General features: G+C 43.3%; 1 long non-coding RNA gene across 1 annotated transcript in view; it reads right to left on the bottom strand.

Moving 5' to 3' along the window:
- Window positions 1-23413, bottom strand: part of LOC126983012 (uncharacterized) — a 131955-nt gene that overhangs the window by 87776 nt on the left and 20766 nt on the right. The window contains exon 2 of the long non-coding RNA XR_007735478.1: window positions 11332-11346. This is a non-coding gene — a long non-coding RNA (uncharacterized LOC126983012). The remainder of the gene's footprint in view (window positions 1-11331; window positions 11347-23413) is intronic.

The following is a 23413-nucleotide window of genomic DNA, read 5'->3' as shown; positions in this document are numbered from 1 at the left end:
GTGCAAATCTCCGTCGCATTGTCCCTAGAGTCTCTGGCGGGAAGAGCCCATCACCCCGGCCAGTGAGACATCTGGGTTACCACAGCTTACCTTCCCCAGGTTTACCCAGATACCCATTTATCGAACAGCCCGAAAGGGAGGATGGATATTTGGGTGAGCTGCACACCGACTGCCCGGACAGAGATTCGAAAAAAGTTTGGAAAGTTTCGTTTAGTCGGCACAACATCTGTGGTCATATGCCGGAGAGAGACAGAAGGGGAAGGAATTATAGGAGAAAGGAAACAGATCCCAGGAGACGGGACACAACCCCCGATTAATACCTGGTACCCATTCACTGCTGGATGGACAGGGGCGTAGGGTATCGGAAAAGCCGCCCAAATTTTTCCACTCCGCCCGGGAATCGAACCCGGACCCTCGGATTCGTAGCAATAGGCACGCTAACCACCAGACCACGTTAAAGAATAAAAGAAAAAATACGCTTGCTGTCATTGCCTTCACCTTTCCTGTCACTCGGCTTCTCATTTTTATTTACTCGTCACGCGCAGGAGTAGCGAGAAAAGAAGCTGCGTCAGACTCGCCCACACACCCGCCCGCTGAACAGACCAAGCAACGGGTAATACCGCGTCTGTTTTTCCCGCTGTTTATCATCCCTGTGTTTCGTCTCCGTCTGTCTGTTTGTCTCCTTGATTACTAGTGTTGTTATTATCACTATTATATCCCTCTCCCTCTCACTCACACTCACACACACACACACACGCACACACACACAGGCCGCCCTTGAGTAGCATAAAGGCGCTAAGAGGGGAGAAAAAAGCGCTAATGCCGACGCGAAGGTGAGGCTGAGGGGGAGGAAAAGTGTGAGGGAGAGATTTACATAGATTTACATAGAGGGGAAGGATGGAGGGAAGGGAGAGAGGGGAAGGATGGAGGGAAGGGAGAGAGGGGAAGGATGGAGGGAAGGGAGAGAGGGGAAGGATGGAGGGAAGGGAGAGAGAAGACATGAGCAAAGAAGCGAGTGAATTTGCGAAAAAGAAAAGAGAGAAAGAGAAAAGAATGAGGAAAGAGTGAATGAGTCAGTGAGTTATAAATGAGAAAAAGGTGAATGTTTATGAGGATATAGACGGATAATTCAATAAAGGAAAAAGATACTTGACTGAAAAACTTAAGATAGGAAAAAAAAGGCAATTGCAGAGAGAGGAGCAGGAACGGAAGGATGGAAGAGAAGGAAATAAAGAAATAAGAGAAGAAAATAAATAAAAGGAACGGAAACTGTAAAAAAAAATGCACAAAAGAACAGAATAGAGAAAAAGGACAAAACGGACCCAACAAACGAAAACAACAACTCGAGGGTAGAGGTGAGACGGGAGGAAGAAAAAAAGAAAAACAAAATATCTAGAAGGAAGAGAAGGAAAAAATGAAAAGGAAGGAGAGAAAAAAAGGGAAAGGTTTGTAGGATGACTCGATGGACGAAGATATACAAGTGAGAAAGAGACAGAGAAGGATGGAGTATGAGAGGAGTAAGGAGGGAGTGAGAGGAGTTGAGAAAGAGGAGACAAAGAAGGGTGGAGTGTGAGAGGAGTGTGGAGGGGGTGAGAGGAGTGCCAGAGTGGAGTGATAGAGTGACAAGTGAAGAGAGATTGAAGGTTTGACGGGCGTGGCGAATTCCTGTGACCTTGGTGGTGGTGGTGATGGTGGTGGTAGTGGTGGTAGAGGTGATGGTGGTGGTGGTGGTGATGTTGATAGTGGTGGTGGTGAGGGTATATAGTGGTGGGAGGAAGATAATGGAGATAAGATTTACGAGAATAGTGGAGAAAAAAAATAAAAATAGAGGAGAAGAGAAGAACTGGTGGAAAACGTAGAGGATTAAACAGGGATGAGGATAGACGAGCCAATAAATTATTTAGGATGAAGGAAGAAATAAAGGAGTGAATAGGAGTTTTTGGCATTGATGAAGTGGAGGAGGTAGACGGAATGGAGATGCGAAAAGGAGAGAAAAAGAATAAAGTAGAAAATGGTCGAGTAAAAAAGGAGATAAGCAAAAGAAAAAGGTAAAACAGATTAATGAAAAAAATAATGAAGGAATAGGAGTTTTTGGCATTAATGAAGTGGAGGAGGTAGACGGAATGGAGATGCGAAAAGGAGAGAAAAAGAACAAAGATAGAAAAAGGTCGAGTAAAAAAGGGAGATAAGCAAAAGAAAAAGGTAAAACAGATTAATGAAAAAAATAATGAAGGGAGAAAGTGGAGTTAAGGATCGAGTCAGAATAAATAAGGAGGAAGTTGAGATGGAAATAAACGATGGAAACTACGAAAAAAATATGACGTGAAGGAAGAAAAAGTTAAGAAAGAAAAAGAAAGGAGAAGGAAAGGAACCAAACACATGATTATTTTTTTTACTTTAATTTTCTCTTAGATGAAAAAGTGGAAGAAGGAACTTTTTCTCTCACTTATCTCCTTTTTCACGACCATTTTCTATTTTTATTCTTTTTATTTTCCTCCTCGAATCTTCATCCCGTCTACCTCTTCCACTCCATCATCATCTTCCACTCCATAAACTCCTATTCGCTCCTTTATTTCTTCCTTCATTCTAAATAATATCTTCTTGGCGCCTCTATCCTCCTCCCTACCCCCTCTTCTTTTCCCGTCACTTCTTCCCTTCTCCACTTTTTATATTTTTTTCTCTATTCCCCAACGAAAAGGAGGAATGAGAAGGAGGAAAAGGAGGAATAGGAGGAAAGGAGGAAAAGGAGGAACAGCAGGAAAGGAGAAAACAGAGGAAAAATAGGAAAGGAAGAAAAGGAGGAAAGGAAGAAAAGGAGGAAAGGAAGAAAAGGAGGAACAGCAGAAAAGGAGGAAACAGAGGAAAAATAGGAAAGGAAGAAAAGGAGAAAAAGAAGGAAAGGAGGAAAAGGAGGAAAAATAGGAAAGGAGGAAAAGGAGGAACAGGAGGAAAGGAGAAAAAGGAGGAAAGGAGGGGAAGGAGGGAAAGGAGGAAAAGGAGGAACGAGAAAAGAAGCGATATATGATAATGTGAAAGACTGATGAAAAGAAAGAAGTACACAAACAGAAGAACATCGGGAAGAACATCAAGAAGCAAACGAAGAAAAGAACAAGAAATAAGAACAAGAACAACAAGAATAGGAGCTAGGCAAAGAAATAAAAAAAAAATAGCAACGCATCACAAATAACGATAACAATAAAAAACACAAAGATCATAAAGGAAGCAAAACAGACAGACAAACAAACAGAGCCAAAACAAACACAAACAAACACAATCATCATAGACAAAATATTCTCCTCCCACGCGCCAATGCAAAAAGGAAACAGACAAACACACGAACAAACCACAGCGAAGAGAACACAATAAAATAAAGACACACACACGCAAATATTTATGGAGAGAGAGAGAGAGAGAGAGAGAGAGAGAGAGAGAGAGAGAGAGAGAGAGAGAGAGAGAGAGAGAGCGTTAAGTGCGCCGGGAACATGAGCGAGGCACTGTGGGTAGCGAGGCGGCGAGGCAGCGGGCGCGGGGCAGGTGCTAAAACCCGGAGCTAATATAGTCACCGCGCTAAAAGCCACTCGCCAGGAGGAGGAGGAGGCGGTGGAGTAGGTGGAGGTGGTGATGGAGATGGTGGAAGATGTCAAAGGTATGTTACATGTACTCGTGTGGGTTTGGGGGGGGGGAGGGGAGCTCTGTGTGTGTGTGTGTGTGTGTGTGTGTGTGTGTGTGTGTGTGTGTGTGTGTGTGTGTGTGTGTGTGTGTGTGTGTGTGTGTGTCGTACCCACTCTACAGCATGCATTGTAGAGTTGTCTTTTCCCTTCCTTACTCTTCCCTCATAAAGAAAAAGTATATTCAAAAGAGCTTCCTCAGAGACAAAGATGACCGAGTGAACGAGTGGTCAGCTTGCGGGCGTGGTGAGCTAGGGCACCTTGGTTCGAGTCCCACCGATGCACAACAATGCTGGCACTTTTCAATTATCGCCGAATAGCGGAAGATTATCCACATGTTCCTCAGATCTTCAATCAACCTTAATTTCAGCGACTTATTACAAGAGGAGCACCGGGAGGCAGCATGGGCCCAGCAAGTCGTACATCACGGCAGCCACTATAAATATAATTCACCTGCGCCACTAACGGGCTGGGGCCGCACAAGAGACCCCTCAAGAAAGCCTACAGGCGCTATAGGAAGAAACTATTTTTTTCTTTCCTTTCTACCTCTTTTTTTTACGTGTTTCGCCTATAGCGCCGGTAGGCTTTCTTCAGGTGGTCGGCCCAAGCCCGTCATGACGCAGACAATTTTTATAGTGGCGCCGTTTATTCTTGGGTCATGTTGCCCCCCGGAACTCATTCTTGATTCACTGTACGGTTTCTTCTAGCGTCCGGGTTGATGGGTGGTCTTCATGACAGCATGTGGGTAGTCTTAGGCCACTCGGCGGTGACTGAAAAATCCCAGGTGGTAGCGTGGGGATTCGAACCGACGTTGTCCATGGCGCGGTGAATGCAGGGCCCGTACGCTAACCACTCAGCCACCGATTACCAGTACATACACACACACACACACACACACACACACACACACACACACACACACACACACACACACACACACACACACACACACACATATACGCACACACACACACACACACACACACACACACACACACACACACACACACAGGTAGGTAATATAGACATCAATTTACTCTTTCTTCCTCCCTTTCGTTCACAATCTTTTTCTTTCCTTCCTTCCTACCTGCCAGTCTTTCCTCCCCCCTTTCCTGCAGGTGCAATCAGGCCAAAATTGTTCCTAAGCCCTCCTCGCGCCTTCCTTCACCACCTCATAACTCGCGGCTCGCCTTCCCTCCTTCATTCCTCCTCATCATGTCGTTACCGCCTCATTGCAAACACACACTCCTCCACACCACACCTACAAGACAAAAAGAAAAAAAAAAAAAACTAACCTCTTACACACCCAAGAACGCCCACTGCACACACACACACACACACACACACACACACACACACACAGGCAGGTAATATAGACATCAATTTCAGGTAACAAGCCTATTCGATGGTTCTCCCTCACGCACCTCACCTTTACTAAACTCCTCTTCCTCCTCTTCCTCCTCTTCCTTCTCCTCCTCCTCCATCGCGTGTGTTTAAGTGGAAGAAATTTGCCGCATGAGGAGGTGGTTTTGATGCTTTTTTTGGGGGTTTTGCTGGACGTCACTCGCTTGCCGTTTTTCAAAGCCATCAGGACAAATTTTTCGGCATTAAATGAGTCAAGGTCGGTAGGTCGGTAGGTCGGTCGGTCGGTTTAGCTTCTTTTTCTCGTTTTCTTTCTCTCTGTGTTTCTTCTGCTTCCCCACACCAACCTTTAACTTCCTTCTACCTCTCCTTTTTTTTTCTTTCTCCTCCCCCTCCTCCTCCTCCTCATATTACTACTACTATTACTACTACTATTACTACTACTACTACTACTACTTACTATTACTGCTACTACTAATAATACTAATACTGCGTCGGTCTTGCCACTCAAAGCTAACAACACTTTTAATCTCTCCTCCATAATTTACTTTTACACAGAGGCATCTTTTTTCTTTTTTTCTTCGTTTTATTTTTTCACCTACTCTATCTTCTCATCTTCTATTTCTCCTGATCGTATCCTTCCCTCTTCTCTTCTTCATCTCACTTTTTCAATATTCTTCTCTTTCTTTTCTCTTTCTCTTCTATTTCTTCTATTTTCTCTTTCTCTTCTCTTTCTATTCTCTTTCTCTTCTTCCATTCCTTCTCCTTATACCATTCCCTCTTCCCTTGTTCGTTTCACTTTCTCTCCTACTCTCTTCTTTCTCGTCTTCCATCCCTCCTCCTATTATCCCCCCTTCCCTTCTTCTTTTCCCTTTCTCTATATCCTACTCCCTTCTTTCTCTTCTTCCACTCCTTCTCTTTATACCCTCCCCTCTTCCCTTCTTCTTTTCACTTTCTCTCCTACAATCTACAATCTATCTTCGTCACGTTAGCTTTAAAACTTCACTCTGGATTACTAAGACAAAACATTAGTATTAAATTTCCATTGCCTGTTCTTTTTCTTCAATCACTGTTTTCTTACTCCCCAGATATTGCTGGAATTGGCTTCGTTATTTTTCTTACTCCACGTCTAAAATTTGGCCTCGGATCATTAAAACCCTCGAATATAACAGCTTTTCCATGCCTCGCCTTGTCTAAATAATCTTCCTATTTTCTTACTGCCCAAATATTGCTGTAGTTGGCTTCGTTATTTTTCTTTCTCCACGTCTAAAATTTTCCCTCAGATCATTAAATCCTCGAGTACAAAGTTGCATGATTGTCGTACTCAGCCTCTTAGATTTACCGACTTCCGACCCAAAAACTGTCTCGTGGGCCCCAATAAGGAGACTCACTTATAATCATCGTTAAAATAGTGAATTCCTGATGTTTCTTGGCAATAGTTAGGCGTCAGAAACCGGTAAATACTATGGTCTGAGTACGACAATCTGGCAACGGCGCTCGAGTATAACAGCTTTTTCATGCCTCGCCTCGTCTAAGTAATCTTTCCCTCACACGTCCCGTCATTACGCTGCTTGTTTTCGTCCCCATTAACTTTTTGGGGGGGTCATCCGCTCTGTGATTAAGGAAGTTTGTATCCGAAAATTTCCTTATATCGCGGAAGCTTTCATTTCCCGTGCATATAACTCCATCACTCTCCTTCTCTATCCAGAAACGCCTTATTAACTTTGTGTCCAAGAGTCTGCAGCCTTTCATTTCCACTGCATATTTCTCCACTATCAATCTCTTTCTATTTTCAGATATACCTTATTATCTTATTTCCGCCAACTTCACAAGGGATCAGAAGGACACCCAACACTGTGATCGTTTTCAACTTCATATTTCATCCTCTAATCACAAAATACCAAAAGATACAAATAAAGAATAAAATAAAAAACGAGAAGCAATCATATTTTTTTCCTTAACTCATTCTTCCTTTCCTTCCCTCGCTCGTAAGTTAAACAAGAAATTCAACGACACCAACGACACCACCACCACCATTACCAATACCAATACAAACACCAACACCAACACCAACACCACCACCACCACCACCACCACCACCACCAACACCAATACCAATATAAACACCAACACCAACAACTCTTATATTTATCTTCACCATCTAACTTTCCTTTTTTCTCTTTTCCTCAACTTCCTCGGAGATTACAAGGATCACATTATTTCCCTCTTCTCGGCTTTTTTTCTCTCTTTATATTAGACAAAAACACACCAACACCAACACCAACAACAACCCTTATATATCTCTTCACCAAATGACCTTTCTATTTTCTCGTTCCCTCAACACTTCCTAGGAAATTAAAAAGATCACATTGTTTCTCTCTTTTCTTTTTCTTTCTTTAAATTAGACAAGAAACACAAAAACAACAAAATCAACCTCATATTTCTCTTCCACCATCATCTGACCTCTCTATTTTCTCTTTCCCTCAAAACTTTCTAGGAGATTAAAAAGATCACATTGTTTCTCTCTTGTCTTTTTCTTTCTTTAAATTAGACAAGAAACACAAAAACAACAAAATCAACCTCATATTTCTCTTCCCACCATCATCTGACCTCTCTATTTTCTCTTTCCCTCAAAACTTTCTAGGAGATTAAAAAGATCACATTGTTTCTCTCTTGTCTTTTTCTTTCTTTAACTTAGACAAGAAACACAAAAACAACAACAACCTCATATTTCTCTTACCCATTTGACCTTCCTATTTTCTCCTTCCCTCAAAACTTCCTCGTAGATTAAAAGCGATAACAATTTCTCTTCTTGGCGTTTTTTTCTCTTTAATAATCAGACAAGAAATACTAAAACAACATCAACCTCGTACTTCTCTTCCCACTATCATCTGACCTTTCTATTTTCTCGTTTCTCAACTTCCTCGCAGATTAAAGACATCACATTATTTCTCTATTTTGGGTTCTCTTTTTTTTTTCCTTCCTCTTCTTTCCTGGAGCGTCTAATCCTTTCTTCACTTCCTCGTCACGCTTCCCGCAGAACATTAACACAGCACTCCATCACCAGAACTTGTAATAACACGCTCTTACACTCCTCCGTAAGTCACCTGCCTCCTCTCTCTCTCTCTCTCTCTCTCTCTCTGACCACCTGTCCTACTCCCACACCCTCCCTCCCTCCCTACTGCCTGTCCTTCTTCCTCTCTCTCTCTACCTACCTCTCCCCCACCTGCCCTCCTCTCTCTCTCCCTTTTGATATCCCTTCTTACTCGTCTACATTGCTTGCTTGTATTTCCTCCTTCCATATTTGCCTTCCTTCCCTCCCCTCTTCTTTTTTTCTTTCATCCCCATTCTTCTCCTTTCCGTGTTTCCTTCTTTTTTTCTCCGCTTTTACTTCTCTTCTCTCTCTCCTTTCCTTCCTTCTTTCTTCCCCATTATTCTCCTTTCTTTGTTTCTTTCCCTATTTCCTCCACTTTTACCTCCATTCCTCCCCTTTCCTTCCTTCTTTCATCCCTATAGTTTTCCTTCCTTTCTTCCTTTCCCTTTTCCCTTCTACCTATACCTGTCACTCATCTCCTATTCTTCCTTCTTTCACTTCCTTAACTCTCCTTCACATTTTCCTATTTATATTTCCTTCATCTTTACCTGTCCTCCATTACTCCTTCTTCCTCCTCCACCTCCTCTGTTCCTTTTCCCTTTTTCCTCCACCTTTATTCATCTTCGTCTATTCCTTCCTCTCTCATTTCTCCTCCTGTTCCTTTTCCTCCTACCACCAGCATTGCTTCTCCTCCACTTCTCCCTTCCTCCCTCCTCCTCCTCTTCCTCCAACGCTCTCCTCTTCTCCTCACCCTTGTTCGTTTCCTCCCTTCTCACCTCCTCCCTTCTCCTTCCTCTTTCACCCCCCAGCTCCTCCTCCTATCCTCCTCCTCCCACTCATCGGATAGGGTCATTACAAGCGGTAGGACCTTTTATTCGCTCTCCCCTCAAGCGTGGAGGCAGGAATACCCTTGTTAGCGCGTGAGTGAAGGCGGGGGAGAAAAAAAGGGACAGGATGCGACGGGACGAGGGCAGAGATGACACCAAACAAGAGCCGCACTTCGCCAACTCTTTGATATTCCACTGGTAAACTAATCTGAATAACACACAAGAGTTAGTTTTTTTATTCATTCATTTCATCTCAACGGAACATGACTTGGCTCAAGGGAAAAAGAGGGACAGGACGCGACAGAAAGAGGGAAAGAATGACACCAGATAGGAGGCGGTGGCTGAGTGGTAAGCGTCCTAGAGCAGCGTTCAAGAAGACACAGGTTCGCATCCCGCCCGCCGCGACAAACAAGCTGGCAATTTTTAAGCCATCGCCGAGTGGCCAAAGACTACCAACATGCTGTCCTGAAGACCACCTATCAACCCGAACTCTAGATTCTCTCGAAAACTGGATCAAAGATGAGCTCCAGGGGGCAGCATGAGCCGAGCAAGATGGCGCCATTATACCTACTTGCCTGCGCCACAATGGGCTGGGGGCGACCACCAGGCACACCAAGAAACCTACCGGCGCCATAGGCCAAACGTAAATAAAAAATAGAAAACCACCAAGTCTTTAATGTTCCACTGGTAAAGTATCATAAAACAACCGAGTTAGTTTGTTATTCACTAATGTCCTATGCTCGTTTATATTTCATTGTGTCCCTTACTACTTGAAGGAACAGAGGGACATATTCTTAAACATTACGGCGCCCAAACACACATATTTAACACTGCATTATTAGTTTTGGGCATTTCCAGGGATAGTTTAATGACCCTGGTGGTAGTCTGACCCTTCTTATGCACAATGAACCAAAAAACACACACATTACAACCCGATTGCTCTCCTTTTTGGGATTTGTAAATAGTTGATGTGAGAGAAAGAAGCGTTTGAAAATACCCAGATCAGACTTAACCCAAGGAAAAAAAAGAGGGACAGGACGCGACGGGAAGAGGAAAGGACACCAAACACGTCGTCTTCCTCACCATCGTCGTCACCATTGTCATATCTATCATTATTACTATTAGGGTCACATATATTTGTACTTATTGTTGGTTATTGCTATTAAGTCTTCCTTTATTGCCCTGCATTTTCGATTACTTATGCCCCTCATCATCCCCCAGCCATTATAATCATCATCATCATCATCATCGACAAGATATAAATTAATCAGGCAGAGAACGGGAGGAGAAAGGAAAATGATGATGATGATGAGGAGGAGGAGGAGGAGGAAAAAGAGAAGGAAGAAGAGAAAATACAATAAATACACAACAAAAAATATATAGAAAAAAATACAATAAAATACGAAATTATTACATATTGCAAAGAAAGTGAAGAGAGAGAGAGAGAGAGAGAGAGAGAGAGAGAGAGAGAGAGAGAGAGAGAAGAAAGGAAGAAAACTAAACACACACACACACACACACACACACACACAGGAAACACACACGGACGCATAAAGTTGGTGGATGCAAATGTAATAACAGAAACAGGAAACTCAAATTATTAATCCGCCATAACGCTGAGCAAACACCTCCACTCACCTCCACGCACCTCCACGCACCTCCACGCACCTCCACGCACCTCCACGCACCTCCACGCACCTCCACTCACCTCCACTCACCTCCACGCTTTCACAGTCACTTTGTTTGTTTTGATCGTTACCAATGGCGGCGATCGACGCTATAGTTTTCCACGTGAAACTGGCCGATGGGGTAGTGGGGGCTGCAGAGGAAGGGAGAGGTGTTGAGTGTGTGTGGCAAGGTAAGGTGCGGGGCAAGGCTAACCCCGCAGCCGCCACCACCCACATCGGCCAGTTTTACGTGGAAATACTATAGCGTCGATCGCCGCCATTGGTAACGATCAACACAAATAAAATGATTCTGAAAACGTCCCAACACTTCCTCCTCCTCCTCTTCCTCCCCCCTCTTCTTCATTTCCCTCCTCCACCGCTACTGACTGCAATACCAAGACTAGCATCACAACCCCTAATATAGGTCCTCCTCGTCCTCCTCCTCCTCCTCCTCCTCCTCCTCCTCCTCCTCCTCCTCTTCCTCCCCCCTCTTCTTCATTTCCCTCCCCCACCGCTACTGACTGCAATACCAAGACTAGCATCACAACCCCTAATATAAGTCCTCCTCCTCCTCCTCCTCCTCCTCCTCCTCCTCCTCCTCCTCCACCATTGTCGATCATCAATATCACCTCCATCATCAATCTCATCCCCATCACCACTCACCTTGATCACCACCACCACCACCATCACCACCATCACCACCACTGACATACCTTCGACTGCCGTCCCTGAAAAGAGGAGGAAGGTTGTCAGTTTCAGCGAAGCATAAGGAGGAAGAGGAGGAAGAGGTGGAAGGGAGGGAAAGGAGAAAGGGAGGTAGCAGGAAGGGAGGAAAAGTTGTATACCTTTGCTGTTATCTCACCTGTTCAATAGCGCCTTTTTCTTCGTTAATGAGAGAGAGAGAGAGAGAGAGAGAGAGAGAGAGAGAGAGAGAGAGAGAGAGAGAGAGAGAGAGAGAGAGAGAGAGAGAGAGTAGGGAAATGAGAGGCGGGAACAGGAAGAGAGGAGACACGGAAAGAAAAGGATAAGTTGAAAGATAAGAGAAAACGAGAAAATGAAAAAGGAACAAAGAAGAAGTAATGCGAAAAAAAAGAGGAAGAGGAAGAGGAGTAATGGAGTAAGAGGATGAAAAAAAATAACAAAGACTACAACTAAGAGGAAGAAAACGACGAAGGCAAAAAGTACAAGCAAGAGGAAGAAGAAGAGGAGGAAGAGGAAGAGGAGGAGGAGGAGGAGGAGCCAGCGAGCGAAGGAAGAAAGGAAGAGGTGGTAGGAGGATGAAATTATATAAAAAAGAATACGAAGAAGACGAGGAGGAGGAGGAGGAAGAGGGCGAGGAGGAGGAAGAGTTAGAGGAGCAGCAGCCAACGAGCGAAGGACGGAAGAAGTGAAGATGTAGAAAGAGGGAAGAAGGAGGAGGAGGAGGAGGAGGAAGAAGAAGAGGAAGAAGAGGAGGAAGAGGAGCACCAGCCAACGAGCGAAGGAAGGAAGAAGTGAAGGTGTAGGAGAAAGGAAGAAGGAGGAGAAGGAACAAGAAGATGAGAAGGAGGAGAAAGATGAAGAAGACGAAGAAGAAGAGGAGGAGGAAGAGGTGGTCCAAACTTAATAACACAAGCCCGTATAACATATCGCCTGAAATAACATGTCGGTGGTGTCATTAACTGCTAAAGACCTCGAGATTACAGATCCATGTTTGCCCCGCTCGTAATGGCGGGTTTTATTACGCCGAGGAGCCCCCAATTAGCGTGTTAGCAGAGAGCGAGATTATTTGCAACCTCTCGTTAAAGGGGAAACTCGCCTGGACGATTAAATAGCATCTCCTTGACAGCAGCTTGAGTTCTTGTGGTTCCTGCGATACTCTGCAGTCCTTCTTCTTCTCCTTCTGCCCCTCCTCCTACTCCTCCACCTCCGGCCATCTGACTCTCCTACTATGGCTGTTGATGACGGTGGTGGTGGTGGTGGTGGTGGTTGAGTGACAGGGAGTATGAGGGTAAAGAAAAGTTGAAAAATCGAAAAGGAAAGGAAGGGAAAGGAATGGGAAGTTGAGGAAAGTGAGGAAACACAGAGAAAAGTAATTGAAGGGGAAGGAATAGGAAGTAGAGGAAATTAGTGGAAGGAAAAGAGAAAACGCAGAGAAAAGGGGAGAAAAGGAATGGGTAGGGCAAGAAAGTAGGAAAAATAAAAATGAGGGAGGAAAAGAAAGAATAAAAAAATACATGAACGAGACGGGATGGGAAGGCAAGGAAGGAGGAGGAGGAAAAGAATGACGATAAACTGGAAATGAAGAAATAAAAAAGAACAAAATGACGACCAAACTTTAACGAGCCCATAAAAAAATGATAAAAAAAGACATAGTGAATTAGTGAAAGCATAAGAAAAAATAGAGACAAGGAAGAAGAAAATCAAATGGGTAACAAAAATGAAAATATAAATACAGTAAAAAAAAAAAATGACCCAAATTTAGCAAACCAAAAAAAAAAATTATTATACAAAAAGTGGAAGACAAAGAAAGAAAAGGAAGACAAGGAGAAAGGAAATCAACTGGGTAACAAAAATGAAAATATAAATACAGTAAAAAAAAAGACCCAAATTTAGCAAACCAACGAAATAACAAAAAAATAATAAAAAAGTGGGAGACTAAGAAAGAATAGCAAAAACAATGAAGAAGAAAATCAACAGAGTAACAAAAATGAAAACACAAACAAATACAGTAAAAAAAAAGACCCAAATATAGCAAACGAACAAAATAACAAAAAAAAATGATAATAAAAAAGTGGGAGACTAAGAAATAATACCAAAAACAAGGAAGACTAAAACCAACAGAGTAACAAAACTGAAAATACAGATACAGTAAAAAAAAAAAAAAAGATGACCAAATTTAGCAACCCAACACACACAAAAAAAAACTAGACTACTAAGAAAGAATAGCAAGACAAGGAAGGAAAAAGCAAATCAACCGAACAACCAAAAGTGAAAATACTGAACATTACCAAACGAACAACCAAAAAGTGAATAGGAGCGACTTGACTTTACGAGACCCAGCTTCCAAATGTCGGCGATCATCTCAATTAAACCGACGATAAACTTAACTCAAAGGTCGGGTTTCGCTTACTCTTAATACCATGTAAGTGTACGGCGGAGCGAGGTGCTTATCTTAGTGTTTGCTGCTCCACTAAACGCTTGCTTCTCATTCTTCCCCGCGTCCCTGAGCCCGATGTAAATGCTAGCTCAGGTTCGCTGCTACTGCTGGTGTTGGTATCATCTCGTTTGGGGACTGCTATTAGGGGGGGGGGGGTGAGGATATGTGTGTGGGGGAGGGGGAGGATGTGGGTATGTGGGGGGTGGGGATGTGGGGATGTGGGATTGAGTATGTGGGGGTGAGGGGGGAGGGGGAAGGTTATGTGTGTGAGGGGGGAGGTTATGTGTGTGAGGTGGGAGGTTGTGTGAGGGTGTGTGTGTGTGTGTGTGTGTGTGTGTGTGTGTGTGTGTGTAGTATATATGCTGGCCATCACGTTAGGTCAGGTTAGGTTAGTAGTTAGTTTCAGTGAGGTTCAGAATAAGATAAAGAAGAATAAAAATGAGAATAAGCATATGAATGGTTGGGTCAGGTAAGGCTAGGTGGTTCAATGACGTTGGTGAGGTGGCGTTGAAGTGACATGAAAAGAGGTGACGTAAGGTAGGAAAAGGTTCAGTTGAGGTGATGAGTGAGGTCAGGTGAGGTGAACTGAAGTGAAGGCAGAAGGAGCAGTAAGTAGCGGGCTTTTTTTTTTATTATTGTTTTTTTTTACGCCCTTGTACTGTCTCCTCTGCTGTAAAAAAAATAATAAATAAAAAAAGATATAAAAAAATAAAATAAAAAACAGGTAAAGGCAAAGCGAATAAGAAGGTCACGTGCATGCGTTTAAAATCACAGACGTTGATCTTTAATACAATATTCAAGGTGATGATTCTCTTTGATGAGGCGGGAGACACGACAGGTGAAGCCAAGAATGCGAGAATACCTGTAAACACACACACACACACACACACACACACACACACACACACACACACACACACACACACACACACACACACACAATGATGGACGCCCCACACCAAACATCTGTTCCATTACCTCAATTACTACTGTTCGGCTTTAGCACTAAATTCCACGCCAGATAACTGTAATCAAACCCAACATTCATTAACTCCTCTTTAATTTTACCTCCTTAAACACACACACGCACACACATACACACACCAGCTACGAAAACACACACGCACAAACACACGCAAACACTCGTCCAAGCACTCACCAGCTTTTGCCTTCTTCATTCACCTGAGGAACACCTGCCTCCCTTACTCACCCCCTTCCCTCTCCCTTCCTTTCTTTCTTCCTCCCTCCGTTCCTTTCCTCCCTTTCATTCTTCCTCCCCTCCCTCCCTCGTTCGCTCATTCCCTCCTCTGCTCCCTTCTCTTTCCTCCTTCCTTCTTTCCTATCCTTTTTTCATTCTTTCTTTATCTCATGTTAGTCTTTCTTATTTTTCTTCCTCCTCCTCCCTTCTTCGTCTATCCTTGCTTCCTCTATTCCATTCCTTCTTTCCTCCTTCTCCTTCCTGTCCCACTGTCCCTCCATCCCCCCCCCCCCTCTCTCTCACTGCTTCCTCCTTTTAGCCTCTTCTCTCCATCCCTCACCCTCTCCCTTCCATCCCTTCCCTCCCTCTCTCTCATTCTCTCCCTCATATCTCCTGTTCTTTTCTGCCCCCGCCAATCCCTTCCCTTCCCATCCCTCCCTCTTTGCTGCTTCTTCTCTCCATTTCCTCCTTTCTTCCTATTAGTCTCTTCTCTCCTTCTCTCGCTCTCTCTTTTCCATCCCTCACTCTCCCTCCTTCCCTTCCCTCCTTCCTTCCTTGCAACCCCCTTCTCTCCATTTCCTCTCTTCCTCGCACAGTTTACCTCTCCTTCTCTTCGCTTTCTTTCTTTCTTCCTTTCAATCTCTCTTCCCTCCCTTCCTCCTCCTGTCCTTTCCATCCCTTTCCACCCTCCCGCACACCCTTCTTCTCCCTCCCTTCCCTCCTTGCGACCCCCTTCACTTCCTTCCCTCCCTTTCGCCTTCAACTCGTCCACCTTTCCCTTCCACACACTCTCCCTTTCTTTCCCTTGCCTCCTTCCCTCCCTTTCGCCTTCAACTCATCCACCTTTCCCTCCCACACACTCCCTTTCTTTCCCTTTCCTCCTTCCTCCCATCCCCCTTCCCTCCCTTCCGCCTCTTCCTCATCCCCGTTTCCCTCCCACAAACTCTCCCTTTCTTACCCTTCCCTCCTTCCTCCCATCCCCCTTCCCTCCCTTCCGCCTCCGCGTCCCTCCCTTCCTCCTCGTCTCGTTTGCAAATGACAACGATTACGAGCGAACATGACGCGCCGCAGGACAGGAAATATTTACTCCTTTGAATTAGTTTTCTCGGCGAGACGCGACGGAAACTGGAGGCGACAAGGCGGGACACGACCCTTCTGTCTCCCCCTGCGAATAATTGGACGGGAGGACAGGGGCGGGAGGACAAGGGGGGGACAGGGGGTGGTGGGGGCGGTGGTGACGGTTGTGGTGGTGAGGGTAGTGAACAAATGGAAGGGAAGGTGTGAGAGAGAGAAAGGGAAAGGGTTGAGGTGGTGGTGATATGGAGGTTGGAAATGTGGTTGCAGTGGTGGTGGTGGTGGTGAGGGTAGTGAACTATTAGAAGGGAAGGTGAGAGAGAGGCAGGGTTGAGAGGGTGATGATATGGATGGAGGTTGAAAGGGTGGTGGTGGTGGTGGTGGTGTTGATAGGAGGTAGTTGTAGTGATGGTGCTGTGTGTTGTGTGTGTGTGTGTGTGTGTGTGTGTGTGTGTGTGGAGAGAGAGGTGTAAGCATAGGGAATGAAGGAAGAAGGAAAGAAAGGGAGAAAGAAAGGACTGGAGAAAGGAAGGAAGAACAAAAGGAATGAAAGGATGAAGGAAAAACGGAGGAATGGAGGAAGAATAAGGAAGGAGAAAAGGAGAGAGAGAGAGAGAGAGAGAGAGGGGGGGGTAATGAGAAAGGACATAAGGAGAAAAGAGCAGGAAGGCACCGAGACTGAGAAGGTGGTGATGGTGAAAAGCCTAACAGTGGTGGTGGTGGTGGTGATGATGGTGGTGACGGAGGTGATGATGAGTGAGTGTGAAGGAATAAAGAAAGATGAAGAAGGCAATTGAGAAAGAGCAAGAGTATGTGTGCGCGTGTGTCTGTGTGTGTGTGTGTGTGTGTGTGTGTGTGTGTGTGTAATCAAGTTGGCCCATTGCAAAGTGTGCTCGGCCGTTCGTCACTCCGCTACACAATTACCCGCGGCAATCAGGGGCAATTTAGCGGAGGAATGATGGGCCCGCCTGATGTCCGCAATAGAGGCAAATCCATGTTATCAAGTCACATTTGGCGGAGCAGCGAGCGCAAAAAATAATTCAGCGCTTACTCAGTCCCCGGCTCCTACTGATGAACTGATTTCTCTGCCTCTTTTGATCTCTCCCTCTCTCCCTCTCTCTCTCTCTCTCTCTCTCTCTCTCTCTCTCTCTCTCTCTCTCTCTCTCTCGCTTACCGTCTGTATCCTTAGATTTCCGGGCCAAGCGAGTGTAAATTTTCAATATTGCACCGTCAGCCCCTTCCTTTCCCCGCCCACCCCGCCCCGCCCCGCTCTGCCCCTGGAACCCACCTTAACCCCACCTACCCCAGCCCCCCGCCCCGTCCAGGCCCAGCGAGCAGTCCCATTACCTTCCTGAATAAGAGAATTTGGTCTCCTCGTTGACAGTGCCGGCGCCATCTCCCTCCCGTCGACCATACGTAACAATTTTAACCCAGACTGTTGTTGATGGGGGTTGGTGATGCCCCGTCCCGCCGCCCCAGACCAAGCCCAAGACCAAGATTCAGCCCCCAGCTCCGATTCCAAGGGGCTTTAGACATCATCAGTTCTTCCATGTTACGTTCTTTTTCATTAATGTTTTTTTTTTCTTCCTTTATATTTTCCTTTATTTTTTTTTTACGTCTGTTCAATCCATCCTTGTCCGCTGTGCAGTTTTCTTCCCGTCTTTCCTGTCTCTCTTTCTTCCGTCTCTGTTTTCCTTGCTTCCCTCAGTTACCTTGATTCTCGGCTCCTCCGTTTGTCTTCAACTTGTTTCTCTATGTCGGGACCCAGAAGAACAAACAGAGGAATGACCATAACAGCACAAATAATAGTGACCCCAATCAGAGGCAAATACCGGAGGGAGATATGGAGACAAGAATTGTAAATATGATAGGAAAGGGGAGGAAAGCAATTAGTCAGATATACTAAAGTCGTAAACATTCTCCCTGTTCGCCTCATCCTCTTTTATTCACCTTTTTTTATTTAAACGTAATTTTTCTGTACAAAAGGAGGCTCAAAATTACACTTTTTTAGGTATAACTATTTGAAGAGTCTGTGTATGTGACAAAATGAATCGTCGGCTGTTGCACACACATCTGTCTTTGCTTGTCTCATTATTTTTTCCTTTCATCCATTCAATTAAACACACACACACACACACACACACACACACACACACACACACACACACACACACACACACACACACACACACACACACACACACTCACAATTCTCCACAATCTTCCGTTACTTGAATACTTTAACCCAATCGTCGACATTTTTTTTTTATTGCGCATTTGCATAAAGGGCGTGTGATGGTCGGGCCGGGCCAAGGGCAAGGCAGAGTTAAGGGGGACATTCCAACAGCACTCGTAAAGGAAAAGGATAGCAATTGAGTATTTTCATATATTGACTTTCTTTCCTTCCTTCCTTCTCCGCTTTTAAGAATAAGAACATGCACGATTTTTTTTCTTATTATCAAAGGAAACATTTTTTTATCTATTCCCTCAGCAAAGAAAAGAGCAAGGGAAATAAATTATCACGATTGAGTATTTTCATTTGCAGATTTTCTTTCCTTCCTTCCTTCTCCGCTTTTAAGAATAAGAACATGCACGATTTTTTTTCTTATTATCAAAGGAAACATTTTTTTTATCTATTCCATTAGCAAAAAAAGAGTAAAGGAAAAGTGTAACAATTGAGTATTTTCATTTATTGACTTTCTTTTCCTTCCTTCCTTCTCCGCTTTTAAGAGTAAGAACATGCACGATTTTTCTCCTCATTACCGAGAGAAACATTTTTATTTATTTATTCCCTCAGCAAAGAAAAGAGCAAGGGAAATAAATTATCACAATTGAGTATTTTCATTTACAATTTTCTTTCCCTTCCTTCCTTCCTTCCTTCTTTCTCCGCTTTTAAGAGTAAGAACATCCACGATTTTTCTCCTCATTACCGAAATAAACTTTTTTTTTATTCCATTAGCAAAGAAAAGAGTAAAGGAAATAAATGATAACGATTGAGTATTTTCATTCGCAGATTTTTTTTCCCTCTCTTCCTTTTCCTTCTCCGCTTTTAAGAATAAGAACATGCACGATTTTTCTCCTCGTTGCCAAAAGAAACATTTTTTTTTATATATTCCATTAGCAAAGAAAAGAGCAAAGGAAGTAAATGATAACGATAGAGTATTTTCACTTATAGATTTTCCTTTTTCTTGTTTTGGTATTCTTATTAGAAGTTATCTGCGTAGTTTTTTTTATCATAGGTAGAAAGTTTCCCATTTTTTATTACGATAACGCCATGTCTTTGCACTCCTATATTACTATTTTTTTCATTCGGAATAATTAAAATAGTAAATCAATATCATTCTACAAGGATGTGCAGATACTTTTGAAACTGCAGTGAATTTTAGCTTTTGTTAAATGGAGAAGAATGAATTAGTTTTTTTTATTCATTTTATTTATTATTTTTTTTCCTTTTTTCGATCACCGATAGAAATATTCATTCTTTAGTAAATACTCGTAAGCAAAAAAAAAAAGTTATAAGTCTTCAGAATATTGAAAGTCTTCTTTTTCACAGTTCGTTAACCTTTAAAGAAACCATTTTTTTCCTCCTTTTTGTAAGTTATTTTTAATCTTAGGAAAAATGTCTTTCTCCTCAACATTTATAGCTTATCTTCAGAAAAATATCGGTCTTCCTTTTTACCTGTGAGTTCAGCTTAAGTGTATATCAGTTTTTCCTCTTTTTTATAAGTTATTTTTATTCTTAGAAAAAAGCATCAGTCTTCCTCCTCAACCTTTATAGCTTATCTTCAGAAAAGAAAAAAATCAGTCGTTCTTTTCCACCCTCAAGACGAACAGCAATAACGAGCAACATTCATAACGTCTTCCTCGCCTCCAAGAGATATACAAGGCAGGGTCCACTTCTGTAATATGACTAATAATAATAATAAAAAGACATAATTTCGTCAATCTCACGCATCTTCCGGAAAGTTAATCCCTCACCCTCTTCCTCCTCCGGTTTGAAGACTGGAAACATGCACGATTTTTCTCCCAATTAGTAAAAGAAGCGAACCATTTCTTTTATATTTTCATCACATTTTGGTTCATCTAATATTTTCATCACATTTTCGATCATCTAATATTTTCATCACATTTTCGTTCATCGTATATTTTCATCACATTTTCGTTCATCGTATATTTTCATCACATTTTCGTTCATCGTATATTTTCATCACATTTTCGTTCATCTAATATCTTCATCACATTTTCTTTCATCTAATATTTTCATCACATTTTCCTTCATCTAATATTTTCATCACATTTTCCTTCACCTAATATTTTCATCACATTTTCCTTCACCAAATATTTTCATCACATTTTCCTTCACCTAATATTTTCATCCCATTTTGGTTCATGGTTCTTCTTTAATCCCAATAGTCTAATCCCCCTCCCCCTCCTTGTTCCTCCTTTAAATCATCTCCTTTAAATTTCTCCCTTCCCCTTAACCCTCAAATTCACTACCTCCTCCCTTCCCTACCTCCAATATACTTGCCCCCTCACCCCCTGCTTTTAATGGTAGGGGGGAAGGTGATTGTAAGGGTGAATGAACCAAAGACCAAGTAAAAGATTAAAAACAAATACAAACTTCTTTTCACACCCGATGGAGGAAGTTCAAGGGAAGAAAAAAAACATCCACATTCTTATACCTTAAACATAAACATCAACTTGGCAACATTCACAATTTCTCTCATTACCTCAAATACTAACATTAAAATGAACCAGGACCACATGCCTTTAAGTTTCCGTCAGTTTTGTTCATCTGACAAGAAAATAAAAAGCAACCACTTCCTCTTACACTTTCAAGACGAACGTAATCTGCAATTTGATCAGTCTTTTCCGTCATTGCGTCTTGTACTTTGCCTTCCAGAACCAGTTGGCTATTTTTTTTTCGGTCTTTTTTCTTCGTTTTTTGCCCCTGACTTGCCTCCGATGTAAAAAAAAAAGTAGTGAGTATATTTTTCTTTATTTTCATTTTATTTTTCCTCTAGTCCATGCTCCCAACGACCTTATTCTCCCTTATTATTAAAGATGAACCCTAAGCCTTTCTCTCTCTCCCTTTTCCTCCTTTCTCGTAGTCTTTTCCTTCTCTCTTTCTTAGTCTTTTTCTCTCCCTCCTTTCCTTCTCTCCATTTATCCTTAATTCCTTGCTTTCTTTCCTTCCTATTTTCCTCTCTCTTTTCCTCTCTTCTGAACACTTTTCTCTCCCCCTTCTCCTCCTTTCTCGTAGTCTTTTCCTTCTCTCTTTCTTAGTCTTTCTCTCTCCCTCCTTTCCTTCTCTCCATTCATACTTCTCTCCCTGCTTTCTTTCCTCCTCCCTCCCTCCCTCCCTCTTTTCCCCTCTTCTTAATACTTTTCTCTTCATTTTCCTCTTTCTCGTAGTTTTTTTTCCTCTTACCTCTTAGTCTTTCTCTCTCCCTTCTTTCCTTCAACTCTCCAGTCTTATTTCCTTGTCTTTTTTCCTCCCTATTTCTCTCTCTCTGTTTTCCTCCTTTCCTTCGTCTTTCTCTCTCCTTCTTTCCTTCATCTTTTTATTCATCCATTTCTTTAGTTATTCTCTCTCCCTCTCTCCTTCCATTCATCTTTCTCTCTTTACCTTCATTCCTCCCTGATTCCCTTCCTCTATCCCCTCCTTTCCTCGTATTTTCCATATTTTCCAGCGCCATTAAAGAAAAGGAACCTCAAACACTTCTCTTCTCCTTTTCCTTCTCTCTCCCAGTCTTTTCCCTCTTTCTCTCACTCCTTTCTTCATCTTTCCATTTATCCTTCTCTCCTTGTCTTCCTTCTTCAATATCTCCCTCCGAGGAACCCCGAACAATTCTCTTCTCCTTTTCCTCCTTTCTCGCACTTTTCCCTATTTCTCTAACTCCATTCTTCATCTCTCCATTCATCCTTCTCTCCTTGTCGTCTTTCCTCATTATCTCCCCCGAACACGTCTTTCCTTCCCTCCCAAGACCAATGCAGAGCAAGAACACGTCATTTTTGGGTCATAGTCGCCGGGATCATTATCAGGAGGCTCGCGGCAAGCTCTTCTTTTCTCACCGTAACGAGGCGTGGCGGGAGTGGACGCCGCGAGCCTTCCTTCTGTTTTTACGAGGATTATTAAAGAGAAGATGGTGGGTCATTAGCAGACGGGATCACCAACATTACCCGCCGCGTCTGTTGGCCGGGTTATGATATACCACCACCTGCTGCTGATGGTGCTGATGGTGCTGATGATGCTGCCCACCGCCTCGCCTTCTGCACACCTACTGACCAAGACACGGTTCTATGTTCCTACTTCTGCTGTTGCTGTTACTGCCATTACTACTTCTATTTCTGCTGCGAGGATACTATAGGTTGCAACAATAATAAGAATGACTATTACTATGACTCCTCCTCCTCCTCCTCCTCCTCCTCCTCCTCTGGTCTTCTGCTGTCTGTTCTTAGGTCTTCTGGTATCTGTTCTTCCTATGTATTCCTATGTAGTCCTATGTATTCCTTCTCCTTCTCCTCCTCCTCCTCCTCCTCCTCTTCTTCTGGTGTCTGTTCCTTGGCCTTCTGGTGTCTGTTCTTCCTATGTATTCCTATGTATTCCTCTTCCTCCTCCTCTTCCTCCTCCTCTTCTGGTCTTCTGCTGTCTGTTCTTAGGTCTTCTGGTATCTGTTCTTCCTATGTGTTTCTATGTATTCCTCTTCCTCCTCCTCCTCTTCCTCCTCCTCCTCCTCCTCCTCCTCTTCTGGTGTCTGTTCTTAGGTCTTCTGGTATCTGTTCCTCCTATGTATTCCTATGTATTCCTCTTCCTCTTCCTCCTCCTCCTCCTCCTACTACTACTACTACTACTACTATCACTACCACTACTACCATCACTACCACTACCACTACTGCTTCTACCTCTAAAATAACCCCGCTACAAAATCGACAGGTATACAAAACGTTACTTGGAACATCCCCTGACCAGCTGCTCGGCCTTGGGAATACTCCGCGACCTTCTTAGAAAACCACGACCACCGCAGTGACGACCACGACGACCCTCAGGAACTTGCATTAAAATATTTTGAGACCGACACATCTACATTTAAAAAAGCTTTCGTTGAGGTTGTGTGTTGCCGTGTGGTTTTAGGAGCCTAGTGATAGTTTGATAAGGCTTCTGGCGCATGAATGTGAGAAATACTTATGTGAATTTGTCTTATCCAATTTGTGGACTTAATAATTTGTTGTGAGACCCGAAAGCATGTGAGAATATGACCCTTACATGGATCCACCGCCATCACCACCACCACCACCACCACCACACAATTTGTACTCGCCCAAACAAAATTCCTGAAAATATCATTAGATTATGCAACGAGCACAAACCTCATAACCTCCT

Source organism: Eriocheir sinensis, chromosome 52 (genome assembly GCF_024679095.1).
Source record: "Eriocheir sinensis breed Jianghai 21 chromosome 52, ASM2467909v1, whole genome shotgun sequence".
In the NCBI taxonomy this organism is placed as follows: Eukaryota; Metazoa; Arthropoda; class Malacostraca; order Decapoda; family Varunidae; genus Eriocheir; species Eriocheir sinensis.
Note: the sequence above shows the minus strand (reverse complement) of the source record. Positions and strands in the feature narration are given on the sequence as shown.